At 44.1% G+C, this 27,562-nt stretch overlaps 1 pseudogene; it reads right to left on the bottom strand.

The window, feature by feature from the left end:
• Positions 1 to 2,858: 2,858 nt before the first annotated feature.
• Positions 2,859 to 27,562, bottom strand: LOC133009689 (putative aminopeptidase W07G4.4; annotated as a pseudogene).

Raw genomic sequence — 27,562 nt, forward strand, 5'->3', positions numbered from 1 at the left:
CTTGATTTCCTTTTCGAGGGACTCTTCAGTGGACCAATGGGAAATATATTTCATGAAGATCTGCTTGAGAGGAGTGTTTTCAGCCTCCAGCTCCTTCAGCTGTGGGTTTTTAGCCCCCAGCTCTTCCAGACAGGCGTATTCAGCCTCTGGCTCCGTCAACCTGGGGTTTTCAGCCTCTAGCTCCTTCAGATGGGCGCTTTCAGCGTCCAACTTTTCCGAACGAGGGTTTTCAGCCTCCAGCTTCTTCAGCAAGGCATGCACAGCCTCCAGCTCTTCCAGCCAGGTGTTTTCAGAACCCAGCACCTCCAGATGAGTGTTTTTTGCCCCTAGCTCATTCAGCTGTGGGTTTTCAGCCTCCAGCTCCCTCAGCAGGGCATTTAGGGCCTCCCGCTCTTCCAGCCAGGCGTTTTCAGCCTCCAGGTCCTCTGGACGAGCACTTTCAGCGTCCAGCACCTCCAGAAGGGCTTTTTTAGCCTCTGGCTCCTTCAGCCTGGCATCTTCTACATCCAGCTCATTAAGCTGTGCATTTTCAGCCTGAAGCTCTTCCATCCAGGTATATTCAGCCTTGTGCACCTGGGGACAGGCGCTGTCATCCTCCAACTCCTCGAGACAGGCGCTTTCATCCTTCAGATGGGCGATTAGAGCCTCAAGCTCCTCCAGACGGGCTTTTCCAGCCACCAGCTCCTTCAACCAGGCATTTTCAGCCTCAAAATCCTCCAGTAAGGTGTTTTCAGCCACTGGCACATTCAGTCTGGCATTTTCTGCCTCAAGCTCCTCCAGACGGGCTTTTCCAGCCAACAGCTCCTTCAACCAGGCATTTTCAGCCTCAAGCTCCTCCAGCAAGATGTTTTCAGCCACTGGCACATTCAGTCTGGCATTTTCTGCCTCAAGCTCCTCCAGACCGGCGTTTCCAGCCACCAGCTCCTTAAGCCTGGCGTTTACAGCCTTTACAGCCTCAAACTCCTCCGGACAGGCGTTTTCAGCCTCCAATTCCTTCAAACGCTTACTTTCAGCCTCCAGCTCTTTCAGACAGGCGCTGCCATCCTCCAGCTCCTCCAGACGGGTGTTTACAGCCTCAAGCTCTTCCAGACAGGGGCTGTCTTCTAGCATTTCAAGACGGAAGGTTTCCGCCCCCTGCTCCTTCAACCAGATATTTTCAGCCCCTGTCTTCTCCAGACTGGTATTTTCAGCCTCCAGGTCTTCCAGACGGGTGCTTTCAGCCTCTATTCCCTCCAGGTGGGCGTTTTCAGCCGCCAGCTCCTTCAGTCTGGTGTGTTCTATCTGCAGCTCCTTCAGCCAGGCATTTTCAGCCTCCAGTCGGGCATTTACTCCCTCCAGCTCCTTCAGCCGGGCGCTGTCATCCTCCAGCTTCTTCAGGTGGCCGTTTTCAGACGCCAGCTCCTGGTTCTCCCTCTTCGAGTCCTTGAGGGCTTGGTCAAGGGCCTGCAGCATTTTGTGGATGCTGTTGATCTTCTCCATGTCGCTTAACAAGTGCTCCAGTGTAGCAAGAAGGTTTCTGTATATTGAGTATTTTCTTCTGTAAAGTTGTTGTTGAGTATTCTCGTGTTGTGACGGTCAAAGTTACTGGAGAGACGTTTCTCGTGTGTCTGACGTTGGCTCACGGTCGTTGTGTGTGGTTCCACTGACAAATGTTTATCTTAAATAGGTGAGCTAACTGGCTTTGATCTCACACACACATCCTCCTTTGATCAACTTCAAAGTCACAAAAGGTGTCCATGTGTGTAGGGGAGTTCCTTTGATTCCTTTGATACATTAATCGATAATAAAAATTCTATTGAGTTTAGCATTTTTCCCCCATAGAAGTAGCTGTAATCAATACCAACCAATATGGTTTCCATTCAGAAAACCTTCAAGTATTAGTAAATAATATCCTTATCCTTTTTGTTACCAAAAATCTCTTTATACTGAGCTACTGAAGTGAAGGTTATCGACAGTCTTTGTGTTAAGGAAGTGGTGGAGGCACAGCCCGATGAATCTCTTTGGGGGCCTCAAGGCAAAGCTGTCTGGCCCCTGCTGCCTCCAAGTCTCCATCAAGTAGCATGAAACCATCGGGATTATAAAACAGATTTTAAATTTTACTTTGGTAGCTCTGCAGAAACCCTCAATACAGCCACGTCAAGGTCGAGCGATTTGTTACTTTATAGAATTTTAGGGACATAATTTTGAAAAAATAACAATGTTAAAATGAACTTTTGATCTCTTAAGTAACTAGTAATTAGAGATAGTCACGGGAACAGATTGGAGTGGAAAGTAGAATATTTTCAAATGCGTACAAGATGTCAAACTTTAACCTAACTAAATAATGGGTGTACTTGGATGGTTTCATGTACTTAAAGTCTTACACAAGCTGTTACCATGGCGCCTCTTTGTGCCTCTGTCAACTGGAACTGCTCTGATTCCCTGTATTAACTAAATAAACATTAAAACCAGTGTGAAAATAAATTGTATGGTCAGAAAACCATGAGCTCTGATTCGTTTTATTGGTCAAGGAATGACACAGCGTCTTTCAGCACACAACCATGGCCAATCATGGCCAAGGTCTGTCGCATACATACAGATGCACATAAAAAAGGATTATATCGTTACACTGCCATTAAACCCCTGAGTATAAATGGATTCACGCCACTTTAGAACAGGGACATTTTACACGTGTTGCAGACAAAGGTCATATGATCTTAGAAAACAGAGGACACTGGTGCAGAAAAGCAATCTGAGATATCAGCCATTACATACTGCAGATGTTGCAGGTCAATGGTTTGTTTGTATTTGGACGGTTACAGATTTGTGTTTGGAGTGAGAGCAGAGACCGAAGCCTTTCTTGTACGTGGGTTATCAGTTTAGAGACCAGACAGGATGTAGTTGGTTGCCATGGCGAGGATGGGGGCTCCTGTCGGGATCCCGGGGAAAGGACCACTGGATCTGGCGATGTCAACGTGGGAATAGAGCAGTGGAGTGTTTGAGTCCACACCAAACTGCAGAGAAAAGTCCGGTTGATAGAAGTTAATGACTTTTCTTCTTCCATGTTACATTTATAAGTAAATATACAAGTGTGAGCACCTTGTCGAGCCCAGAGGCCATTATGAGGAAGGCTGCCGGGGTGTGATGTCCTTGAGGTGTAGCGGAGGACGGCAGGTTGTTGTTTTGCAGGATATCCTCATATTCAGACTGGCCCTTGTGGGAGTCGTAGTCCTCTCGTCTGATGCTGGACATCTAGAACACTTCGTACAACTTCTCTCCAGCTGCACCAAAACAAACCAGAGACTAGGGGTGATTCAGTAAAGCATTTGATACAGTTACATTTGCGACAACTGCTGGACCACTGGGGTGAATATTTAGTTCTCAATCTCAAGCGTGAATTTTCACCCTCACCTTTCCGCCACTGAGCACGATCCCACTGCGATGGGCCGGTCCGTTATCCATGATGATCTACATGAGAAATTCTAAATTGAACTCAACGCATGTTTTCTACATTCAAATGATTAATGTTAAAATATCCACCCATCTGTGTAAATCCAAGCTTTGTGCATGTTTGAACCCCACTCATAGAGTAGTTGGGCCCCATGGCTCTGATGGCATGACCCGTCAGAGTGGCGATAGTAAAGAGCTGAGGAGAAGTCTCGCAAACTGCCTGCAGGAACACAGCACATGATCAGAAGAAAAAGAAATCAGGTCTTGATCACTGGTTTGAAATTATCTTTGCTTGTGACAAGAGTTCAGTGGATCTGACTTGAAAAAGATGAAACAACACTTATACAAATATGGAGAAGGAGACTTTCAGGATTAATTCAAGTTTGACTGAAAAGTGTTGAAAGGTGGAGCTGGGAGGTTTCAGCTCTGTGGTAGTGTTTCCATACTGAGGAGTAGCCGTGTAAAATGTTGGTAGACTTAACATGTAATGTTCATGTGTACAGTGAACCTCAGTGTTTAACTCTCACTTACAGTTCGACTTAATTTACTTATCCTCACCAAAAAGGGCTGATAATTATTCTGCAATGTTATAAATCAATATTTGAGCAAATACCTATGGAATATACAATATAACAATCTTAATTTAAAACAGATTATTTTTGTAAGACTTCTTAAAATACTCTGGACATTTCTGTGTTACAATGGGTTACATTCATTTTTTTTTCTCAAAATATTTAATAGATTTGAAAAAAGACTGTGTGTGTGCAGTTATCTCTATGAGCATTTAATGTGCTCTGTACATGATTTCCAAAGAATCTAAGTCAGACGTGTAGTTTACGTGGTCACTGGATATTGCTGTGACTTGTTGTCATAAAAATAGTCAAGGAAATAGCACAGAGTGTAGAAACTAGTTGAGAAGTAATTATAGTGAGATGTTTTGACCTTCTCCTTCATCTCACAGAGCAGGTCGACCATCACCATATGACCCTCAGCGTCTGTGTTTCCCACTCTCACATACAGTGACCTGAGGGAGAAAGAGCTACAACACAGATCTCACTGAGCGACGTAAAACCAGGAACATGAGTAATGAGCTGGTTAGACTGACCTGAACCCACACTGTTCCCCACCATGGCCATCAAGCCGATAACCTACAGATGTTTAGGCTTCAGCTTCGCCAAGATCTAGAGAGAAAGACAGAAGTAAATAACGCTTACGACTTGTAACTTACAAAGATCAACACAACACTGAGTATACATCAGCCTTTATCTGGAACTAAATTTCACGTATCGTTTCCCAAACAAGAAGGAAATTATTTTCTCTGGTCAACATGACTCAGCAGCATCCAGGTCTGAGCCTCTGGGAGCTGATTCCCGACTCGGTGACAGTTCAGCTTCTTTGTCGGCTCGGTGAAAGCTCCCTGAGGTTTCTTTACTGAGTTCATTTACCTGGAAGAAGCCAGCAACAGCAGCTGCTCCACACTTGTCACTGTGCATCCCAGCCAAGAAGCCACCGGCCTTGATGTCAACACCTCCAGTGTCGTAGGTGATGCCCTGGAAACGCCACAACAAGAAACAGCGCTTGGTCTAATTAGCAAGTCAGCGCCATGTAGGCCATGTATTTATTAACCAATACATAATCAATTAAACAGATGTATATGTTGACTGTGTCTATTTGTGTGCATTTTCACATTTCCATCTTTAGAGGAAAACTCACGATCACAAAGTAAAATACATTACATATGTTATAAACAGTGTTGGGAAGGATACTTTCAAAACGTATTCCGTTACAGAATACAGAATACATGCCCAAAAATGTAATCTGTAACGTATTCCATTACATTAACTAATCTGAGTAACGTATTCTGAATACTTGGAATACTTCCGGTTTGTATTGCATTTTTTAAGTGTATGATTGCGGCGTTGTTATAGTCAGTGGAGCAGCAGCAGTTGAAACTCTCTCTCCGCTGATGCGGCGGGCCAGCTGGATGTCCGGCTCCCATCCTCTCCCACCTCTGTGCCGGTCCCACCGGAGGCTGAACCCCCCCCCTGCGCCAAGGCTACCTCGCGCCGTGCAGCGATCGTTTCGGCGTCGGGTCTATTTTTTTTTGCGCTTGACGCGAGCATATCCAGGAAACACACTGAAAAATGATTTGAAACGATATTGATGACATATTTTATATGATATAAATGATAAAGCATGCATCCCATAGTTTGTATTCCCCTTCTGTTGTCCTGGAGTTTTAAATGTACCAATTTGACCGATCACATTATTAAATGCCCCCCTCCATACAGACACACAAGCAGTCATAAAGATAAAAAGAGAGGGGGGGGGGGGGGGACACCCGACATTGAACGGAGCAAACAGCGGAGAAGTTCTTGAAGATGGATGAAATTAAATTGGGACGCTGTTGCAGTTAATGTTGGAGCAACAAGTGACTATATGCTTTTATACTACTGGGTCAACGGGTGATATTATTAGCGCTGCCTCGCTGGCCTCCTCCAGAGCCATGACAGCGGAGCTCTGGAAGCGCAGGTCGGTCTTCTCTCACCAGGTGCTGGAAGGGCAGCTTGCGGATCAGCAGCTCCGTAGATTTCTGGTAGCGACGGAACTCTCTCAGAGCCTCGGTCCCGGGCCTGTAACGGTGAGGCTTCTTCACGCCGCCGGGGGCCCGGGCGCTCTTACGGCAGCCCTGGTCTCCAGCTGCTTCCTGGGGGCTTTGCCGCCGGTGGATTTACGAGAAACAGAGAAGTACCGTCATGTAATCCACTGATTTCAACAATGTAACTGTATTCTGAATACCATCTATTTAATTTGTAACTGTAACGGAATACAGTTACTCATAATTTGTATTCTAAATACGTAACGCCGTTACATGTATTCCGTTACTCCCCAACACTGGTTATAAATCAAACATGTACAGTCACATCACAAGCTACATTTAAATGTACTTAATATGATCGTAAATGTTTACGTGAGACGGTTAAATAAAATGTCATATCCTGAAATTCAGTTGAGAAGACGAATAAGTAGTACATCCCTTTCTTCTTGGAAAACCAAGTAAAATTTGATACTCTCCAAATGAAAATCACTTATATATTGATATATAGATAGTTTGGGTCATTAATCTCAAGGCCCTCAAAGCAACAGATTTAGATTGAGTATTTGTTTCTTCTCTTTAAGATAACTCCCAAGGATGGATACCCTGGACTTGCAACATGATTTTCATCTTTCTCATCTACAACGGCGCCTTTGTGACCTTCCCTATCACAGGATGGTTTGTACTGAAAGTAGGCTGAAATGATCCCCTCATCAGTCTCACCCCAGCATGTCCAACCGCTCTCTGAGGATAAAAGCAACCAATCATCTGCTACTGATCTTGTCTGCAGACGGTGTCTAACTTCTAGAGGATGGTAGTGTTTCGTCTGGGGCAAGTTTGTCCTCCGAAGGGCCCTGGGATTGTCCTCGTGCTGCCTCTCATTGACCAGTGGCAGAAGGTTGACCTGCATACCCGTGCTTTCAACATCCCTCCTTGCCAGGTAAACAACCAAACAGACTAAATGACTTATGTTCCTGAAAACCAAACAGGTGAAATAGGTGCTATATGTACATGGATGCTTAGAGTTTATTCAATATTCAACTTACACCTTTATTTCTGTTGTTTTTGTACTTTTGACTTTGTCATACAGATGGCAGTGTGGGTACACTGTTGTTCAGTATAAGGGTGAAGAGAGTAATCAGATGATCTCAACAATGTCCCTCAGGCTGCTGTGTCCACTCTAAGTTGTGTTGAAGAGCTGCTCAACCAGGTAAAACTCCGGCTTATGAAACGTTGGTTTGCCGAGTTGGAGCCCGATTCCAGTTTGACATCAGCTCGGGACATAGACAACATCACAGTAACTTTGTCGATTTAAGCCAAGGTAATGGTTCATATGTTGAATTAAACAGTGTTGTATCAGGTCACACATAAAAATAAGTAGTTCAAAGTTCAGTTCATACAGATGAAAATGAACTAGTTCACATTCATTTATTCAATTTTTTTATTTTATGATTGTGTGACAATGTACATAGTTATTAATCGATGGTGTCGGCCCGTGTATGTGTGTGGCTTCGGTCACTTCAACATTGAGTCCTGACTGACTGTGAGCTTTACGTCTTGTGTTGTTGTACAGAGCGCGCACAAAAGGTTGACTGGTCATTTGTCATGATGTTTAAATGTAGCCTCATAAACTCTGGAGTGAAATAAATACAAAGTAAACTTCATGTCCTGATCAAGTTCTAATAACAACGTGGTCGAGCCAGTCTCCACTCCGAAACACAAGGTCAAACTAGCGCCCACTCATTCCATGGTGCATATTTTCAGATTTCAAAATAAAAGGCAAACTTCCTGTAAATGGGACATCACATTTGTAAATGTAAATGCAGGAAGTATATCAATATTGAGGTAACAAAAGAATAAATTAATCTGATGCTGGTCTGAGAACAGGTGGTGGATAAATTTGGAATAAAATGGCCATCAGCCCAGGATTCCGAAGGAGCACAGAGAAGCGGGTGGCCATGCAAGGTTGGTTTCCCCCTTTTCCCATCTCAGAAAGAGAGGGAGAGGAATGGAGATGGAGCTGGGCTCCAGAGTTCAGGGTTTTAGGGACCCTGGCCATTCATAGTTCTCCAGAGTTCCTCATTCAGTTCCGATTCCCTCAGCTCCAAGACTCAGGGACTTCATTTCACACAGTCTCACCAAGCACCATGTAAAAAATTGAATAGAAAAATAACATTGTAAGCCCAGAGCCAAGGGCAGCCAGGCCAGAGCCAAGGGTAAAATGTTCACCACAAAACACAAGACAATGTCATGTCCCCTTAATCCCTACAGGGGGACCTCACACTCTTCGGAAAGAGAACAATTCCCTCCGTGTTGCGAGATGACATTATCACTATGCAACTTCCACAGTCGACTGTCTGCCAGTGCACACCAGTGGCGAGCATATGAAGTTAACCCGTGGGTGTTATCAACTACTTCTCTGGGGTACAGACTACAGTTTGCTTTGGATGTCACACCATGACGGCCGAAGCGCCCCTTTGGGGTGGGGTGCAAACATGTCGGGCAGGGTTGTGAATGGCACCTGGGACTAGAGGCTGGCTCATTCTTAAATAAATGTGTTAGATCTGTGGGCAATATTCAGGCTCCAAAATATTTCATGCATCTTATTCTTCATCATGTTTTGTTGAAAAAAGATATCTCCACTGTAGGAGCATACATCAACCTCCAAGGCAGCACTCTATTGCTGCAGTTGCAGAAGATAGCACGGAGGATAATAATGTGGAGCAGTACCAGGGTGCAGACCTTCTGTACAGAGGAAACCCCCTCTAAAGAGAATGAGCTCTACACCCCCAAGTGTTGGAGTAGATCCGGCAGAGATATGGCCGGGCAGTGGTAGATCTCTTTGCCTCGCAAGAAAACACTCCTTCTTTTTATTCTCCTGTCGGACATTAAAGCACCCTTGGGGGTGGATGCTCTGTTGCACCCGTGGCTCAACGTGCTGTTATAGGCATTCCCCCCTCTCAGCCTAATCTCCTCCACCCTAGCCAGGGTGAGGGAGCAGAGTTTGATGCTAATCCTGATAGCGCCATGATGGCCGTTAAAACATTGGGTGGCAGAAACAATACAGATGCTGGCAGGCGAGCCATGGCCCATCTCCATACTCAGAGATCTTCTGTCCCAGGCACACGGAAAGATTTACCATCCTCACCCAGACAATCCAGCTCTCTGGGCTTGGCCCGTGTACCTGTTTGCTGCAGGACTGCGGATGCAGGTCATTGACACCATCCAGAGAGCAAGATTCTCCACCGTCACCCGTGTTCTTTACGGTGGCAAATGGCGGGTATTTGAGGAGTGGTGTGATGCACGGCACACAATTCCTTATCAATGCTCAGTGGTGGTTGAGTTGTGTTTCATGCAGGAACATACGAAGCATACAAAGCTGCCATCTCAGTTTGTCATGTGGGTTTTGGAGATAAGCCCGCGGAGGAACATTCCTTTTGTAGGCACCAATTTGAGCCTATAGAGGTGGAGGAAATGGAGTTTATGTCACTCTCCAAGGTCTGCTTAAGGCCCAAACGAGCCTTCAGTGGTGGTGTCAGCCTACAGATGTCCAACAGTAGAGCTGTTGGTGTTCCACCCGCCTCCATTCTTCTCAGGGGAGGAGAGGGAACTTTATAGACTGTGCCGTGTGCAGGCTCGGCACGTATGCATGAGTAGAACGTCAGGGTTCAGGAAAGGTGATGAGCTATTTGTATACTGTACTACTCACCATAAGGGAAAGCCATTGTCCGTCCATAGGCTGTCTCACTGGATAGTGGCGGCTAGATCTCTGGCCTACATTTGCACAGTTATGCAGCCATTAACGTAATGTTTGGAGAAAATGCGCACCGCAGAATGAGCTGGGGCTAGTTTGTCTCTGTCTTACAGAGTGGAGGCTTGCTTGACCAAAGTGCAGCCGCCTATAGCAATTTGACCAGGTGAACACGAGTTAGCTCATTTAGCTAATAAAAGTCTTTCTACCAGTTAGCAAAGGCCCCAGTAGCCCTCCTCCTCTCCAAAGTGAGGCTTGAAGTGGCAGGTGTCAACTTTACTGCAACAGGAAGCCTAATTTGTAACAAATGTAGTTCATAGTGTTAGTCTTTCTCATAAAAACACAAGGGTCAGACTACTGGAAAACCAGTAGTGGGCCTTGAAACCTGCCCGTGTTTGCTGTTTCATCAAACTGTGTGCAGGCGGCTAATGTGATAAGTATAAATGCATGCTGGAGCGACTGAAGGAATGGGTTTTATTTTATGTAAAACAGGAGAAAAGGGTTTGCAAACATGTTTTGAGAAAAGTTTTTTATTTTTTTATCCAGATTTAGGACAGCCTCTGTGGGAGTTTGAAGCGTTTGCATGCATGTTTCAGAAGCTGGGATCATATACACGCCACAGAAACACCCAGGGTTTCCATGCATGCTCAGTTTGTCAGTGACTGAGAAGCCCTCTGTGTTTATCCAGGTATCCGACCTGCCCCATAAGCAAATATTCTGCAGCCTTGCACATTACCTCCAAAGCATGCAAGTCCCTCCTTTAGTCCCCCCCCCCCCTACCCCCCACCCCATTACACCAAGAGTGAACGAGCAACACAGATAACAAATTCGGTGAAAAGTTAAATAAATCACAGATGGAACTGATTGATGTGATTAAGATCTAAAACTGCTCATAATCAGGCTTCTTAAAAAATGTTAGAAGAGCCCATTAGGTTCTTTATAGAATTCCTCGACTAAGTCTATCCAGATGTGTGCATTGGTAATCACAGCACCCAGGCACAACTGGAGACCAACAATGGAGGCCAGCCAACGGGAGAAATACCTGTCTCACACACACACACGCACACACACACACACACACACACACACACACACACACACACACACACACACACACACACACACACACACACACACACACACACACACAACCACACACTACCACACACTACCACACACACACACACACACACACACACACACACACACACACACACACACACACACACACGTAAAGCATGAGGTTCCTCAAATTTTAAAACAGATTCTCTCTGTTATTGTGCTATAGCTTATGTCATTAATCTGTGGTGAAATTGTTGACCTGAACCATTAAACTGTGATGGTGCATCTTATCTAACAAGCAACAGATCTTTAAAAAACATTGTTGCTCATGGCTGCTTCATGGATTATAGACTGGGTGCTGTCTAACAATCCTGAAACCAAAATATACTGAAATTGTTTTCACAAACATCGACTCGCAGGCACACAGTATAGTCATGGCCTGATTAAGACTTTATCAGGATTTAATTGGGAATATATTGTAGCACATTAACCCTCATTGCACATGTGTAAATGTTCTTCATGGCCACCCAATCGGTGAATCTGCGTGGATTCTTATTTAATACAAGAGACGCTGCCCACAACGACAAAACAAGCAGACAAAACTAAATGTGCAGCAACATACATTTACTCTTTTCATCCAAAATACAAGCTCAACCTCAGTGTGTTCATATCTTACTGACTTAAATGGAAAATGTTAGGTTTAAATAAACATACATACATATCATACAGTACATAATCATAATAATATACCAGCTCTTTTCATCCAGCACCTCCATATTTTAACATTCACCAACTGAAACTTAAACAAAATACTATCCTTAATATTCTGACCACTTTCCATTTTACATACAGTTTTAATTAGTAGATGTTAGTGTCCATCTAGGAATAGGACAACAAAAACAAAGAAAAAAACAGCAACCTCGAAACAGGTTCTAATAATATTTAATATTTTTGTAATTCACTTTGTGTTTGTCATGATTCTGTCAGGCTCTGAACTGTTGGATACAGTGTTTTAGATTTTTGTTGGACTGTATGAACTCTTTTGGTTATGTTACTTTTACCTGTGTTTCCTTGTTTTTCAATCTGTGTTTCATTCTGTTTTGATTTGTGTTTCATTTTGTATTTTCTGTTTTATTTTGAAATTCTGATCTCCCTCGTGTTTCTGTTCTATCTTCCTGCCTTTGTGTATTTCCCTCCAGTTTTGTTGACTTGATTAGTTTCACCTGTTTGTCCTGTGGCTGCTCTAGTTTGTTATCAGTATTGAAGTACTTAGTTCTGTCATTGGTTGAGTCTTCTGTTTGGTTTTAGTCTCTGTCAGTTTTGTCTCCTGGCTAGTTTTATTTTTGGAAAGTTTTCTTCCTGGGCCTCCATGCTCCTTGTTTTGTGCAAAGATTTTTATTTTGGATCTGCCTCCTGCCTCGCTCCTACTATTTGGATTCACCTGCTCTCTTCACAAACCCTGACCATGTTCTCTGTGCTTCAGGTGAGAAACAGCAGTTCCACGCATTGCGACCACTGAAGATCCAGCCCTAGATTACACACAGCAGAGCAGAGGCCTGTAATACAAAGCAGGATTTTCGGATATCGAGGTAACTCCAAGTTTACTTCAGGGTTTTCAGTCCTACTACATGCTCGTTCACTTCTTATTGGGGTAAATCACCATGGTGTCTTGTGCTGAATTGCGAACCTGCCCTGGAGAAGGTTAAATTGGAGATCCAGCTGTATGAAAGCACCGCCCACCGATTAATCAATTCCTTTGAAACACGTCAAAGGTCTTTAGAGACCCTTGTTTGTTCTCCTATTTTTCTAATGTAACAGCTTGCTCCTCATTTTATGGAATGTGAGGTTCTGCTGTCAGTTCACTTCCCATGTCTGCGATTGGTCATATCGCAGTAAGCAACGCCCCTTTTATCTTGATGAGGAAAACCTGGGTTGACTTACCTAGTTGATAACCAGCTTTTTGTGACCGCTTAGCCTGACTGTGTTTGTTCGGTTAAGTTCAGCTGGATCTCAGAAAGATATCCTGGGTATGTTGTACTCACTTGTAGTACAGGCCCCAGGTATCTGATACTGGTTTGGTACCAGGTATTCCTGTAATTACAGCCTGGGTGGAAGATGCTTTTCTGATTTAACCAAGAAATGAATATACTATGGTAGTATACTACTACTATAGTACCATAGCACAACATTTATGTCAAATCTATTTCCATATACTCTGACGTGTTAAATCTGAATTCTTTCATTTCTTAAAGTGTACTATAAACATTCATCCAAACCAAATTTTGTGAAAAGATGAGATAATTTGCTTCCAGTAAGTTTAGCTTTAAAACAGCAGTTAAAATTATCCTTATCCGTATGTTTTTCCAAAATGCTTCATGTTCTTTACGATGAAATAAGGGATGCTGTGATATTCGGATATCTCAGCTTTTCTTGTTTAGTTGCTACCTAAGGAAACCTGCTAAGCAAATGGTTAAGAATGGGAATCCATTCAATTTGTGCCAGTTGACTTATGGTTTAACTTACATTTCATTACAGCACTGTGCATTTGCTGTGTTGTGGAATTTGACCATGTACAAGAACATTATTGTTTTGAGGGCCAAGCACGTACGGAGTCTTGGGAGGCTGAAACCTGAGCTGTGTGTCAGTGTAGTAGAGACCTCAAGGATTTGGGGGTCAGACGAAAAGGTGCTCTGAGGCCTGCGCCCCACTATCGCAGCTGCCAGCCTCCCGGCACAGACATGCAAGGCCCCACTGTGGCACGGGGGTTTTACTTGGAGCTGGTTTCAGCAGCTTGGAGGTGGCTAATACTGTACAGTTATCACTCTCCTCCTCGAGGTGCACAGTTGCTTTCTCCTTGTCATCACACAGACTTGGTTGCTTCTACATTGCAATTTCTCCCCCGTCAAAGCTGTCCATGGCAAGGCTCTGAGCCCGGTGCTGAGGCCCGGTGGCAGCTGAGGCCGCAGATCAGGCGCCCTGTGTGCCGCTGCGAGTCGTGGTCTGCAGTGCTTCTGCAGTGTTTGAAAATGCTCCCACTGTCTGTGGAATGCAGCACAAGGCGTGTTGGATGAGGGGCCTCGGAAAAGGCAGAGGAGGAAAAGGGGGTGGGCTACACAGAGAGAAACAGGGAGGAAGGGGAGACCTTTGAACAGTGCCGTCAGGAAGTTATGACTCAATTTTCAATTGGAGCAGTAAAATAGAGAGCAAGAGCATGGAAATAGAGGAGCGATGAAAGATGGAGAAAAAGAGAAGGATGGTGATACAGATAGTATGTTTGGGCCTAAAATTTGCAAGAAAGCAGAGGTTTGTGAAATCAATGGCAGGGTTTTCCTTTAGTTTCAAACTGTTATTTTCACACTCTGCATTATCCAAAACAACATCTGTAATACAAGACTTATGGTGAATTAATTTGAAATGCAATTTTATTCGAGTCTATCAAAAGCTCACTTTCCCACTGGCTCATCCAGTTTCTGTATTGAATTGATTCTTCTCTCCCTCTCATTCCTCTAATATAATTAATTTCTCTGACAGAAAATATTTAGCATTTTTTGGGGCTCATCATCTGTGGCAGATTTTTCTCCTCCTGGTGGACCATAAGAAAAATCTGTAAAGTTTTTACTGGCCAGCTCAGTCTCTTCACCAGTCCTCTCTTTGTGCCTGTCAACTTTTATCTCCGCCAAGGAGTCTAGGTTTTCATCTGCTTTAGTTTGTTCGCTTGTTAGTTACCAGGGTTATAACTACTACCAATTTTCATGAATTCCATGGATGTGTGGGCCATCTGAAGAAGTCTTTTAATATTGGTCCGAATCCGGATCTTTTTCCATTTCTGAAAGGTTTTCATTTATGTTTCAGAGAGAGTAATTCATGGTTTGTGCAATTTGTTGCAGATCTAAGTGAAAATACAGATCTGGGGAATTTAAATGTGGTTTCATAAGGGGACTGTTGAACCTTTGTGGATATATGCACTTTATTGAGTGTCAATCTAGTTTAAACCCAAGTTTCAGGTAAAACCAATAATTTGTCATGTTTTAAGGCCAATACGGTCTCCCTTTCCTCAGAGTAGTAGAGATGTTTTAGCAAAGTTTTGTTGATTGTTTTGGGTTCTAAGCAAAGGGCTTTGGCGCTGTGTCTTTGTGTAGTAATAAGAGGGAAAACCCTGGTCAATGGGGTCATGAATGACTGTGGGATTGTGGGTTTCTCTTGCAGTGGCAGTTGATGAAAACCAGCAGTGACGATCATTTGTCACTGGTTCAGAGCAAACAGTCTGAAAAGAGTTTTAATCTGGGGCACAAAGTTGCACGTTCTGCTTGACCGTGATGCACTACAGGTCAGTTCATTTGTAGAAGGTGATGGGAAAGGTGGGGGTGGCCGTTCCAGGATGTTCCCTCTTAAGCGGTAAAGTGAGGTAGACAGGAGCCTTGGGCGCCTATGAAAGGAAAGGACTCATGAGGAGATGCTGGAGCCTTTGTTTCCAAGGAAGTACCTCAACCTTTACATTTCCCGTCCTGTACTCCCACACACAAACACACACACACATATTCATGCACATTGGCACATACACACACAGTGGGACAGATATGTATTGGAGTTCATTCATTGTAATCAGCACAATGTTCTGCACGTACACGGAGACAGAAAGATATGGATGCATACTTTGTTGATTACATTATGTGGTTAAAAATAATCCTATAGACCATCACACCCTTGCGTGCTGTATACAGTGTCAGCAGTGAGTGTCAATCATCGACATGTAAGTGAAGATGTCGAGTAATGGTCCAATGTGCATTAGTTCTTGACGCATCGAAACCTTTCCCAATAATCATTCAGATGCTTTATCCCATCGGACACACTTTCACCGGATCACAGAGGATGATTGATAATATTTTGAATCACCAGATTACCCACAGCAGTATGGCATGATCCACAGTGTGGTTTTTGTCTATCAACACATGCCTGTTTATGTAAGTGTGTAAGCGTATAGCTCGGTGCCCGCTGCAGCTATGATGCCATCCTCATTCGTCAAGCGAGCGTAGTAAAAGCATTACTCCCTTGCCCCACTGGAAAACCTGATCATGGTTGCCGTCAGCAGTTTATTATCCGAAGCGTTGGCATTCCAGGACACACACTTGATTGAGTGTCCTATCGCTGACAAGCTCCGGAAAGCGTATTCGTCCCGTGTTCAGATTTAATTTCAGGCTGCTCATGTGGCTTTTGTTTGGCTTTCGTTAAAATGATCTGCCCAGAGAGAAGGTACGTTCATTTCAATCAGAGTGGATGTACAACACTTTTGTCATCCCATGGAAGTGAAAAAGCAGAGTGACAGTGTCGTGGAGGTCTGGTTCTCAGAAGTACGTCAGGACGCATGGAAAACTGAAGAGGCTAAAAGCTCTGGCAGATCCTGGTTGTCAGGCGATCCAATGAAACCACAGTAAAAGCCTGTTGATTTAGGTCGGACTAAATGGAGTGAGCTTCTTTATGTCGCAGCCCAGGGAATGCCTCAGATCACGGCATGAGGTTTGGGCCCTGATATGATGTGGTTTGGTCAGGGACGGCGGGGGCGAGTTTGGGGCCAGGGCTGAGGAGAATACTTCTGTCACAGCTGAAATTTGTAAACTAATTGACCACCCATACAGAGCATTCCTCTTACTCTGGCTTTTTTCTCGAGGCCCACAAACAAACCCAGAACTCGAGAACACCTCCACCAGACCAGGCCATCTGACTGCAGTGTGATTAATTGCATTTTCCCTTTTCCTCTTTCTCCCCCCTTCTTTCCTTCTTGCTCAGTCTCTCGCTCTCCGGAGCCTGGTGTGTTGGTCTGTGTTGTTCGCCTCCCCCTGTGCCCTTAGTTAAACATCCTTATAATGTCGGAGCAGCCAGAAGGAAATCCACCGTGTTTACCTTTTCTGCTGTCGTTTCTTCTTTCCATAATGATTCATTATTAGAAAGTCCCCAGGCTGGTGTCCTGTCTTGCAATGTCAAATATCAATGTCAAATATCCAAATGCCTACAAGATGTGGTGAAAGTGTTTCGGAGTAGGTCAGATTACTCCCATAGGAGCTGGTTGTGTGATCATGACATAGCAGCAGCTAGAGTGTAATCAGTGTTTGTGCATGTGTCATATTCTAAATGTAATGTGTGAGACCGATGTTTTGCTTGTTTATTTGCAGGTTGATGTTGTTTGTTGCAGTTAGTTTTGCAGGTACATGTTTGTTGGCTGACATCGCAGTTGTTGCCTGTGAGACTGTCCCTGTCATTTCATTTAAAACTAATATTGACTACAGTGGTTTGGCCATTCTTTGAATTCCTTATGGAAAGACCATTGAACAGGCACTGCACTCCTGACTTTCTCCTGTTTATCCCGACTGTCAAAAACTAAACGCTCTTCTCCTGTTTTGATACCTCAGCCAAAGCCTTATTGAGGTCTATCACGTTTGCCAAGGTTATAGTGACATTGAAATAAGTAGTTCCATATTTTTGGAAATATACTTAACCTTGTTTGTTCTGAGTGTAATATTGCTCTTATATTTGATTGTTAAATATGAATTTACAGTGAGAAGACAGCTCAAGTCTTAAGGCTAAGTAAGTTGAGCTTTAAGACTTGAAAAGTGCGGGAAACTGTTATTCTGCCTGACTAAAAGTAACACAATTCACACACCATTTAAAAAAAAAGAAGCTTTCTCATGAACACTTAATGGCTTATTTGTTTAATCTGCATAAAAACATGAACGTGAAGAGGCACATTAGTGCAAAAACTAAATCCCAGAGAAAATATCATTTTCATTCAAATATCAGCCAGTATGTCACTCTTCTCTTTCAAAAAGTATTTCAGCAATCAAAGATCCTCAGTTGTTCGAGCTCGTGTAAACACAGCAGGTTGTGGGTTTAGGAGGTATTGGATGATTTCTTGGCTGTGAACGATGACCTCATAGCCGTAGTTTCTGTTGATTCTTCTCATCGACCTCTTGAAAGAAATTGAATGATAATTGTTATTTCCCAAAATGTAAAAAAAAAAGCTTTTAAAAATGATTTCAAAGACTGTAGCACATTAGCTCCAGCAGAGATTAGTGGAGTCCCTTTCCATGCCATCCTAATGATCGTGTTATATTTTGAGTATCATTTCGTTCCTCTCTGTGAGGTCCATGTGTATATGAGGAGGTGATGTCACCAGTCAGCTGTGAGGATGGCAGCCTAATGGAGGTATAAGGCAGAGCCGGCCCATTGGTTGGAGGAATGTGTGAACACAGTGACAAAAGCATTTATTTTCAGGCACTTCCACAGTGAGATCTAGCACCCACAGCCCAAGTGCAACCCAAGGGAAGACACAGCTGCGTGCGAATGTTGTAGCTCCAGCCGCACTCACTTTGTTTGTTCGACTTGAGAGCGGCCATGATCTCAAGGAACACCACCCATCTTGTTAGATATTCTGAGTGCACAAACTGAGACATTCCAGACATGCAAACTGCATGTGACAAGTGATCGCCCTTTGGGTTTTAAACTTTCGCGTTCTGCGGCCTTCTTGGCACGGTGAAGAGGGTTTAGAGCCGAGAGTTTGTCCCTCACTCTTGGTGTGGACGAGTCCTGCTGTGGACTGTTATGTTCGAGAGAGCCCCCAGGGTGGGGCGATGATTTAATATTGACCTTTTTCACCAGCGGACAGAGTGCACTGACGGTACCATAAGGACTCTGTGTCACTTACTGGACTGTTTACTGGATTAAATCAGCATAATAATTCATATCCAAGGCACTGCACAAAAAAAAGTTGGCTTCTTTTTAGTTTCAAGAAGAGGGGGGTGAAAATAACATCTACCACTGCCAGATTAGTCACTGCATGTGAGGGGGTGATGTTGGTTTTGATTGGACTCCAACTGTACTCCAATTTCTTCAGTGGTCGCATGAAATATGTTCTTTTTCAATTCACAACTGGAGTCTTGAGGTGCGCTACATGTTTTAAAAGGCATCATAGAAGCCCACTGATTTCTCCATTTCATTAAACAGGCCTTGCAGTGTGCCATAGCTGATGTCATTCTACAGTTTCCTGTCATTTTCCAGCTCGGGCACAGATCCACATGCCCTTCTCCAGAGTCCATCCAGTCAAAGCCTGCCATGATTGATTCTTTTTACACTTCATTTGGAGCATTCATCAAAATCTCACTGAATCATGAAACTTGGGCTGACTACTGTCCAAAGTAATCTAACCGCGGCAAAAGAAATACCCGACCCTCGTGGGACATGGATTTCGCCAGGGATCAGAGGACATTTGTTAATACAAAGACGACAAATCTGCCCAATTGAAAATTTAAATTTTCACCGACACTCAACATTTTTGAAGATTCTCATTTTGCTCACGAGTCTTGTTTTGGACTGTAGAAGGAGGAGAAAGTGTACGTCTGTGTTTTTCAGACTGCTACATTTCTTTCTCCACAGTCATGTATTAGGTTGCTTGATTGCAGTTGAAGTCACAAGCAGTTAACTTGCCCCCCACCCCCACTCCTGCTTTCGCTACACTCTGGTGCAAATGGAGATTACTGCCAGAAAAAGACGGCAGCAGATTTAGCAAGAATGCTTCCAAGATCTTAACTATACTCCTGTGTGTGCGTTGAAGCTTGCACATGTTCCTCTCTGCATTTGTGCGCTTGTGTGTTTGAAGTCGCGTTAGCACGAAGATCGTAATCGCAAATGTCGTGAATGACCAGCTGCGGCGTGTCTGAGACGTTGTCTGATTAAAATCCAGACATGTACTAGTTGAGGAAAGGGAGTGGATTCTGAATCTCTTAAGTCCTCAATGTCATTTTTCTGTTGTAGCAGCTTATTCAACATATTTAAAGAGGCTTTCTCATAAATAATGATCAGGGTGGTTCTGCAGCTTAAATTTCCATGGGTACCGACAGACTATTTACTCTACATTGTTGGTTGCAACAGGAAAAGTGAATGAATTATGGCTCGTATGTGGCACATAGGAGTGTTTTCATCTTATTTTCCCATAGCTTGGAAGTAGTCCTGCACGACTTCGGGTTACATTGTGGGACGAGGGAGGAAGTGTTGTGGAGGGGCTATGAGGGCGTTGCTAGGCAACGGGGTGGGCAACTTGACGTAATGAGCGTGAGGCTCAGGAGCTGTCTGCTCAGTGTTCCAGGTCCTGACGAGAACAGACAGGCTGGCCTTGGACGGCCTGCATGTAGCTGCCACCACGGCCACCTGCTCACAGCAATCATCACCAGTGCTCCGGCCAGCCACCGATACAGCATACAGACCCAATTAAGAGCTCTGCATGTCCCCCTCCAGCCAGCCATCACTAACACTCCTGCAAGTCTGACAAGGCTGCCTTTTTTCCCTTTAGCCAATCTCTAATTAACAACACTGGTAGTGGTGAGGCCGGGCTGTGCAGAACTGCTGAAAGGGGCCTGGGACACAGCTCGGGTAATCAGCTTAAATACAGGTTTATTTCCTGCCCCCTATGCCTTGTTACTTCCAGCAGAGATTGCATTCTTTTATCTGTTTATCTCCAATTTCCTCTGACTTGTAACGTGTCTCCCGGACACACCGTCACCCTCTCTTGAAGCCAGATTGGCTGCTCCTGGGAGATGGTTTCAGAGCAGTGATCAGTGTTGGTTTTGGCAGCACAGCTCTCAACAACATCGCCGTCTGTTCGATTACTGCCACACCACCTCCTCTTCCTTCACTCCCTCTCTTCACCAAAGGCTCTGAAAGACTACTGAACATCTAGAGGAACAAGATTGTTACATTGATATATGACTTTAACGAGATAATTTAATGAGTTATAGTTTTGTTAGGAAAGCATCATATTAAAGGTAAAGATCAAGATTTTAATTTGTTAAAATGGGGGGAAAAAAGAAGGGAGAAAATTATATTTTGAAATGACCTCATTACCAGCGCAGGATTAAGAGAGTGTGTTCCAGCCGAGAGCAGAGGAGGCGGAGGAATTTCCTTTCACTGGGGAGGTGTTATTGTTGGAGCCCTGTGCAGAGTCGTTGGATGAAATATCCTCTTCCCCCAGTTTGGGATTGACTCTTCATACAAGAAGCGCCACTATTGATTGCGGGGAATCGGCCAAATCATGTTGAGCAATTCAGACTAAAGTAATATAGACTGACACACGTCTCTCATGTCTGTTGTGGCTTTTAATGAGAGAAAATTGACAATCATACAGATTTCCTCTGGTCCAGAGATTTCTGCTCTTGGACTTGGATGTCATAATTAATAGGATTTGCTGATAATGATAAAGTGTTGTACTTTATATGACTCCTTGTAAACTTTATAAGTTGGCTTGTTGGCTTTATTTTCTGGGTGTTTGTCCTGCTCTGTTCCCAGAATTGAGATTGAAGGTGTTCCGAAGGGAGGACAAAATGTGAAGCGCGTTTTTGTTTTGTTTGCCACGAGAGGCTTAAAACATGCTCATGTAGTTACAGCTTTCAGGCATCATATAAATATTTCATAATTGGCCTGTATCAGATTGCAGAAATTTATTATAGCACTATTGCTTTGAAAAACATTTTTCGCTTGTTGGATTTCAGCAAATTTGTGAAAATGTGAGTGCCGACTTCTCTGATGAACTGGTGACTTTAAAAAAAAATTGTTAACTTGTTCACCTAATGCGCCCGAGCATTAAATCCCCTTGAACCTGAACAGTTGAAGCTGTTTGGGAAAGGAACAGATAGACAGCTCAGAGGCTGAGCAGCAGAGGGTGCTGTTTATCAGAAAGGGGTGAACCGATTGCAGCATGTTTGTAAAGAATGACTGATAACACCCTGATGTTTAAATGATAAAAAATATTTTAATATTGGTTTTCACTTTACAAACGCAGTGATTGCAGCAGTCAGAAAACGACTGTCTTCACTCTGTTGTGTCAGACATTCAGTTTGAGGATGTGATGGGTGATGTATTAATTTGAGCTGGGTAAACCCACGTCAGCGGAGGTGTTAGCTGACAAGCTTCAGGTGCCTAAATCAGAGGAAACCACTTGAACAGCACCTGGAAACACCACTCAGATGAGACACCATGCAAACACACCATTTCCTGTTCCTCTGAAACACACAGGTTGGCAGCCTGCACCCACTCCATAATTAATCTTTCCATCCCGGAGGTTTGTTCGTTGTGTTTTCCCTTATTGGACTTTCCATTTCTAAATGTTGATATGTGACTAAATCAATATTTTATTACTAATTTGAAATGCTATGATATTGACAGATCTATTGAATTAGACAACCAAAGGGGCTGCTTATTTTTGTTGTTGTTGTAATCTTTTAGTAAAGCTACTGTCAGGCATGCACTGAACTACAGATATTCTCCTGAAATTATCCAGAGGGGCGTATGTGAAAACCCAAATGTCTGAATCAGTTGCTCCCGACATTTTCCAGAGATTCTCCGGCCAGTCCCTCAGTAGAAACTCCAGAGGAATGACGGAATGACATGTGAAAATGCTGCAGGATCGTGTCCGGAGGATTCACCGTGAGCGAGTGGGCACGTTGATGTTTCTAACATGCAGCAAATGCAAAAAAATTACAAATATCTCAGGATGAAAAAGAGGTGCCATACAAACATGGCACCGGGCAGCTGTGGCTGAGCGGTAGAGCGGTTGTCCTCCAACCAGAAAGTCGTCAGTTCGATCCCAGTCTCCCCATGTGTCCTTGGGCAAGATGCTGAACCCCGAATTGCCCTCCCTAGAAAAAGGTGCTGCTAATAGATGCACTGTATGAATGTGTGTGTGAATGTCAAGCTGTACAGTGAAGTGCTTTGAGTGGTCATCAAAATTAGAAAAGCGCTATCTAATAGAACAATATATACAAAGATGCCAATGAAGGCATCAGTTTGGAAAGAGGACAAGATTTGAAAGCTTTTGGAGATGCGGTCTGATGTTAGTGTTGATTTACTGTAAAAAAAACCTGGACAATCTCCACTTGATTAGTTCATATTTGAAAGGCAAAGTTGGGATATTGCTCGGATCCATTGGTCTTTCATGTCTGAAAATGGCTCAATAGTCGGGTAGTTGTGTTGGCTGAAAGCTCATTGGGCTCTTGTCTCTTTTCCTGCCATGGATAGAAATGTTTGTGTGTGCTGCCCAACACCCAATCTGGTCCTGTACAGGTGGTGGTTTCAGTGCAGGAGGCTCAACAAATATCTAAATGGGGAGAATTGGGTGTGGGGCTGAAGAGAGGGGAGCAGTCAAACACCAAGCCTCACTCTTTACCTGGATTAGGTCATCGACTGAAAAAGAGTAGGGCTTCAGTCCCACCCCCATCCCCCTTTCCTCTGGCAGCCCCTGCAAGACCAGTTGTACTGAAAATACACATTTAGTTTTTTGCAGTGAGCAATGAATTTGTAGTACCCCAGTCGGCCTGTAAGGAAAGGAGGAGTAGAGAGGGGGGCTATGGTTTCTTTGGCTGCCCCGGGACTGGCAGTGTCTACTCTGGCGAGCTGGTCCCCAGGGCCCTCCTCTCACTTAGCCCCTCAATATCCCTCTTTCTCTCTCGGGCCAGCGCTGCTCTGGATACAATTTCAGCAGGGGTATTTGGGAATGGTTCATAGAGTTTAGCACCTTCTTTAACATAGGCAAAATAAATGGCTTCTCCTAATGCTCTAATTGGTTGCAGTTTGATGATCAGGTATCACCGGCCTTCAGAGCTGAAGCACCTCGTTGTTTTGCTCCAGCTCTGTGAAAGAGCCAGTCTGTACCTGTTGCTTCTAAGAATTTTTTTTTAAGTAAGGAGAGAAAAAGGCTTGGTAGCATGTGGTCTGTCGGTTTCTCTGAACTGTCTATTTTCCATGAAGTCAAAGTAAAGCATTTGACATTTTAAGTTAAGCCCGGCTACTGATCTCTCCTCCTCGAAATCCCTGCCCCCTGGCTGGGATCTGCGTGTGAATTGTGAATCAAATGAGTGGCTTAAAAATGGTTCAGCCTCTCTCTCTCTCTCTCACTCGCACACTCTCTCTCTCTCCCTCTCTCTCTCTCTCTCTCTCTCTGCTTGTCTCTCTCTCTCTCTCTCTCTCTCAGTGTAGTTTGATAGGTGACTGTCTGACTCCCTTAGTCTGTCAACAAAAGAACCAGGGGTGTGTAGAAGCACCAATAATATACAGAATGCCTCCTAACCCCTAAAGTGTCAGGCTACTACTATGTTTTCTTTTGAAAATGCAACAAATCTGCTACAGATGCACCTGTCTTCCACAGTACTCTGGATTTTTAGACCCGCTAAATTGAAGTTGGAAACGTTTCTGACCCCGTTTTAATTTGAAAACTCCAGGGCTGTGTTTTGGTCTTGAAGGGCAGAAACTGAGATGTTTGGAAAAAATGATACAACTGCTTAAATGCACAGGAGATGAGATATTAGCTAGTAAGGGTGGGAATTCACCGGTCGAGGCAGAGGCCGCCCACATTGAGTACGGTTCTTTTAGAAGTTTCTTCACAACGGAGTTTTTTTCTCTCCAAAGTCACTAAAGTGCTTGCTCATTGTGGAAACTTTGCCTTGAGATAATGTATATTATGATTTGGCGCTAAACAAATAAAATTTAATTGAAAACTAAGTATCTGTGGACAGAGATCATTTCTAGTTTTCAAATCGAAGTTTTCAAATCAAAACGTAGTACTGTGGATGTAGCTTGGAGTGTGGTAACCCAAACCAAGCCTGTGGAGACCCATCAGGATCAAAGTTGTCTGCGTCATGGAGAAATAAGGATGGCATGCTGTGATTGTTTCTTTTTTAATACAAAATGCATCATGAGGAGTCTACTTCGTCTCCCCACAAACATAACATTTTTGGTTTGTGTTAGGGGCTCACAGGAAAGTTGAGTCGGAGACAGTGTTCTGACTTTAGAAATAAACATTAACCACATTGTTTTGTTGCTTCACCAAAAGAATGTTCTTAGTATGCTGTATCCTGGACAGTGAGAGGTATGAAGCTTTAATATGGGAAGTGAAGGGCAGAGGTACGGTGGTGTCATTTTGTTATGGTGCTGTTTGCCTCATGGTTGCAGCATGCCACTTTCCATCAGTTTCCCAGGTTAGCCCTGTGTAAGGCTTTAGGCTGGCTCACTGTTTACAATACCTCCCATTCAGGCTGCTGCTTCTCAATGAAATTTCTATTTATAGAGGCCACTGGCGTGCAGAGAGTCATCTGCTTGTTCTGAATGAGGTCTGGTGGTTTTGACAAGGTTAGCTGGATTAAAACATTGGAGGAGGGGGCTGAAGGACAGGTCACAGGGTCTCATTGGGGTGAGAAGGCCACCATGAGAAGACTGGCTGCATTTATTATATGTGATGGTCAATGTCGGCACACTGTTTAGTTAAATGCTAGACATGTGATGAAGCTGAGCTAGCCAAACATTTACTCAAAACCCAAACTCCAGTTTTATCCCTTTAATGTGGCGTTCATGTCTGCCCTTCTCCTACACTGACGCCAAGTATGCATAGATTTCTGTTCTTATGACGGGAAGCCAATATAAAGTGAGCGCTGTTACAACCAGACAGCAGTGTCATGCACAATGTCGTTGAAGTCATAATTTTGACAACACTGCCCTATAGATGCCATTATGGCCCCACCTTCTCAGCCAACCAATAGTGCTAAGAGAAAGAGGCATTTTCCAATCAGAAACCAGCTTTTGTAGAAGTAAGATGCTTAATTTCCTTGGAACATGTTTTTGACTGAATACAAAAAGTTCATGCACTGATGCACTAATGAACTGAATGTCTTTTGTCAGTTTTCTTAAAGGTGCGTTATTGTGCCACATGACCTCTTGGCTAATATTGCTGATGGGTTGAGGAAATGTTTTCTGCAGAATTGAAACTTGGCAGAAAAAGAATGGGGAAAAAATGGCAATTTCCTTAATCCTCACAGAGCTTTTTCCCTTTCTGTGTCTTTGTTTTGATTCCTCGGCCTGTGATGGTGTTTCCCACACAGTGGTGCTGCAGCCAACTTGCTCTGCTCCATTGTGCTGCTGGCCTCTCTTTGAACCTGTACAGCTATAAACATGGCTAAGTGCTCTCCATCAGGAGCAGGCTTGCTGCAGGACAATACTGTGACAGGAATTCGCAGCACACTGTCCCCGACCACGCACTGGAGCAAAAGGGAGAGGGAGACAAGAGGCTGGATGAGGCACTTGAAGACAGCTCAGTTACTAAACCCTCTGACCCTTGCAACAATTCTACCAGAGATGTCTGTCAGATTCTTGGAAACGCCCACAAACTATACTCACACGCCTTCATCGTCATTATCTGCCTCCCCTCCAACCTCGGGCCATTCTCTCATCCGAGCGGAGTTTAACCAAACCCAAACAGAGAACTGATCTTTCGCTCTCTTTTAATATCGAAATGGAGCCTCGCTCTGTAAGCTGCTGCTTTGGCTTCAAAGATTTGGCCAGCTATCTCCCCAGTATCTCCCAGAAAAACACTGTCACTGTGTGGTCAGGATAAGCTGTGTTGGGATGAAGTGCAAATGAATGCCAGTGTGGTCGTGTTTGGACAATTTAGCAAGGTTACCAAGTAAAAACCCTCAAAGTCATCTAAACACAAGGATTCTGCAACCTCCCAGTCTCTCACAGTCTGGACTGAGGGGCTAGATGATAGACAATCTCTGAGGTGACTTAAGAGGGATACTACTCATGACTAGTGGACAGATTTGAAGAGTTTATGCCATACAACTTGGTATCTTTTCCCCGCTCTTTAAAAGCCCTAAGTGTTACTTTGTCTGTCTATATGCTGAGTGCCCTGTTTGTGTCTCACATGTGTATTTTTGCAGTAGCCCTGCTCTCAGCTCCTCCTCTGCAGCCACAGCTCCCCCTGAGCAAAAACCCTGCCACCCACACAGCCAAGATACCATCTCGTGAGCAAACACAAGCATAAGGGGTCTCTCTAATGCACACAGATACACTACATATGTACATGCATTCACTTAAAGATATTGTAGGTCAATTACTTGGTCTGAGTTGTATAGAAACATGGCTTTTTATCATACATCTGTACCACTCTGACCTAAATCTTGTTGATGTTGTTGACATCAATGCACATCCTGCCCCTAACTGGAGCTATTCTGGCTTAGAGGGTTGAGACCTTCCATGTCAGTGCAGGGTTTACTCAGATCAGAGACAGTTTCATTCAAGACTTCAATTAAAGCCTCCACAACCCTTGACTCATTTTCCACTCTCTAATTTTTCTAATGGCTGGGACAGGAGGCTGGGAGCAGCACAGCCAGCTCTGCACTGCTCATTAGCTCCAGCACCGCCGCCCGCGCTGCATTTAACTTAATAATGAGGCCAAATTAACAGCAGCCCTGGCCTTGCTCCAGGTGCATTGTGGGTGAGACGGAGGGTTTGGAGGATGGGAGGAGGGGAGTACCTGGCCAGCTGAGGCGGTTTAGACAAAGCAGGCAGTAATGACTGGAAACACAACATCTTAAGGACTGCCTCCTTGGGCTGTAAATGCCTGTCTACTCCCACCCATTCACTCCACCTAACACCCTCCATGTCTGCTGGGCCTGTGATCTAAAATCTGCAGACTTTTCTCAAGATTTACCCAGCATTCATTTCTTCTTTTGAACCAAAGCATACAAATATTCAATAAATTTGCCCTCAGGACTTGGCCAGATTGCACTGGAGAGAGAGTGCAGGGCACTGATATGTGCCAGAGCAGGGTGTTAGGCAGGGTGGGGTAAGGTTGAGTGTGGATGGGTGGAGACGACATGTCCTCGTCCCCTCCTGTGCGTACCCTGCACCGCCAT

The sequence above is a fragment of the Limanda limanda genome, chromosome 8 (assembly GCF_963576545.1).
Source record: "Limanda limanda chromosome 8, fLimLim1.1, whole genome shotgun sequence".
Taxonomy (NCBI): Eukaryota; Metazoa; Chordata; class Actinopteri; order Pleuronectiformes; family Pleuronectidae; genus Limanda; species Limanda limanda.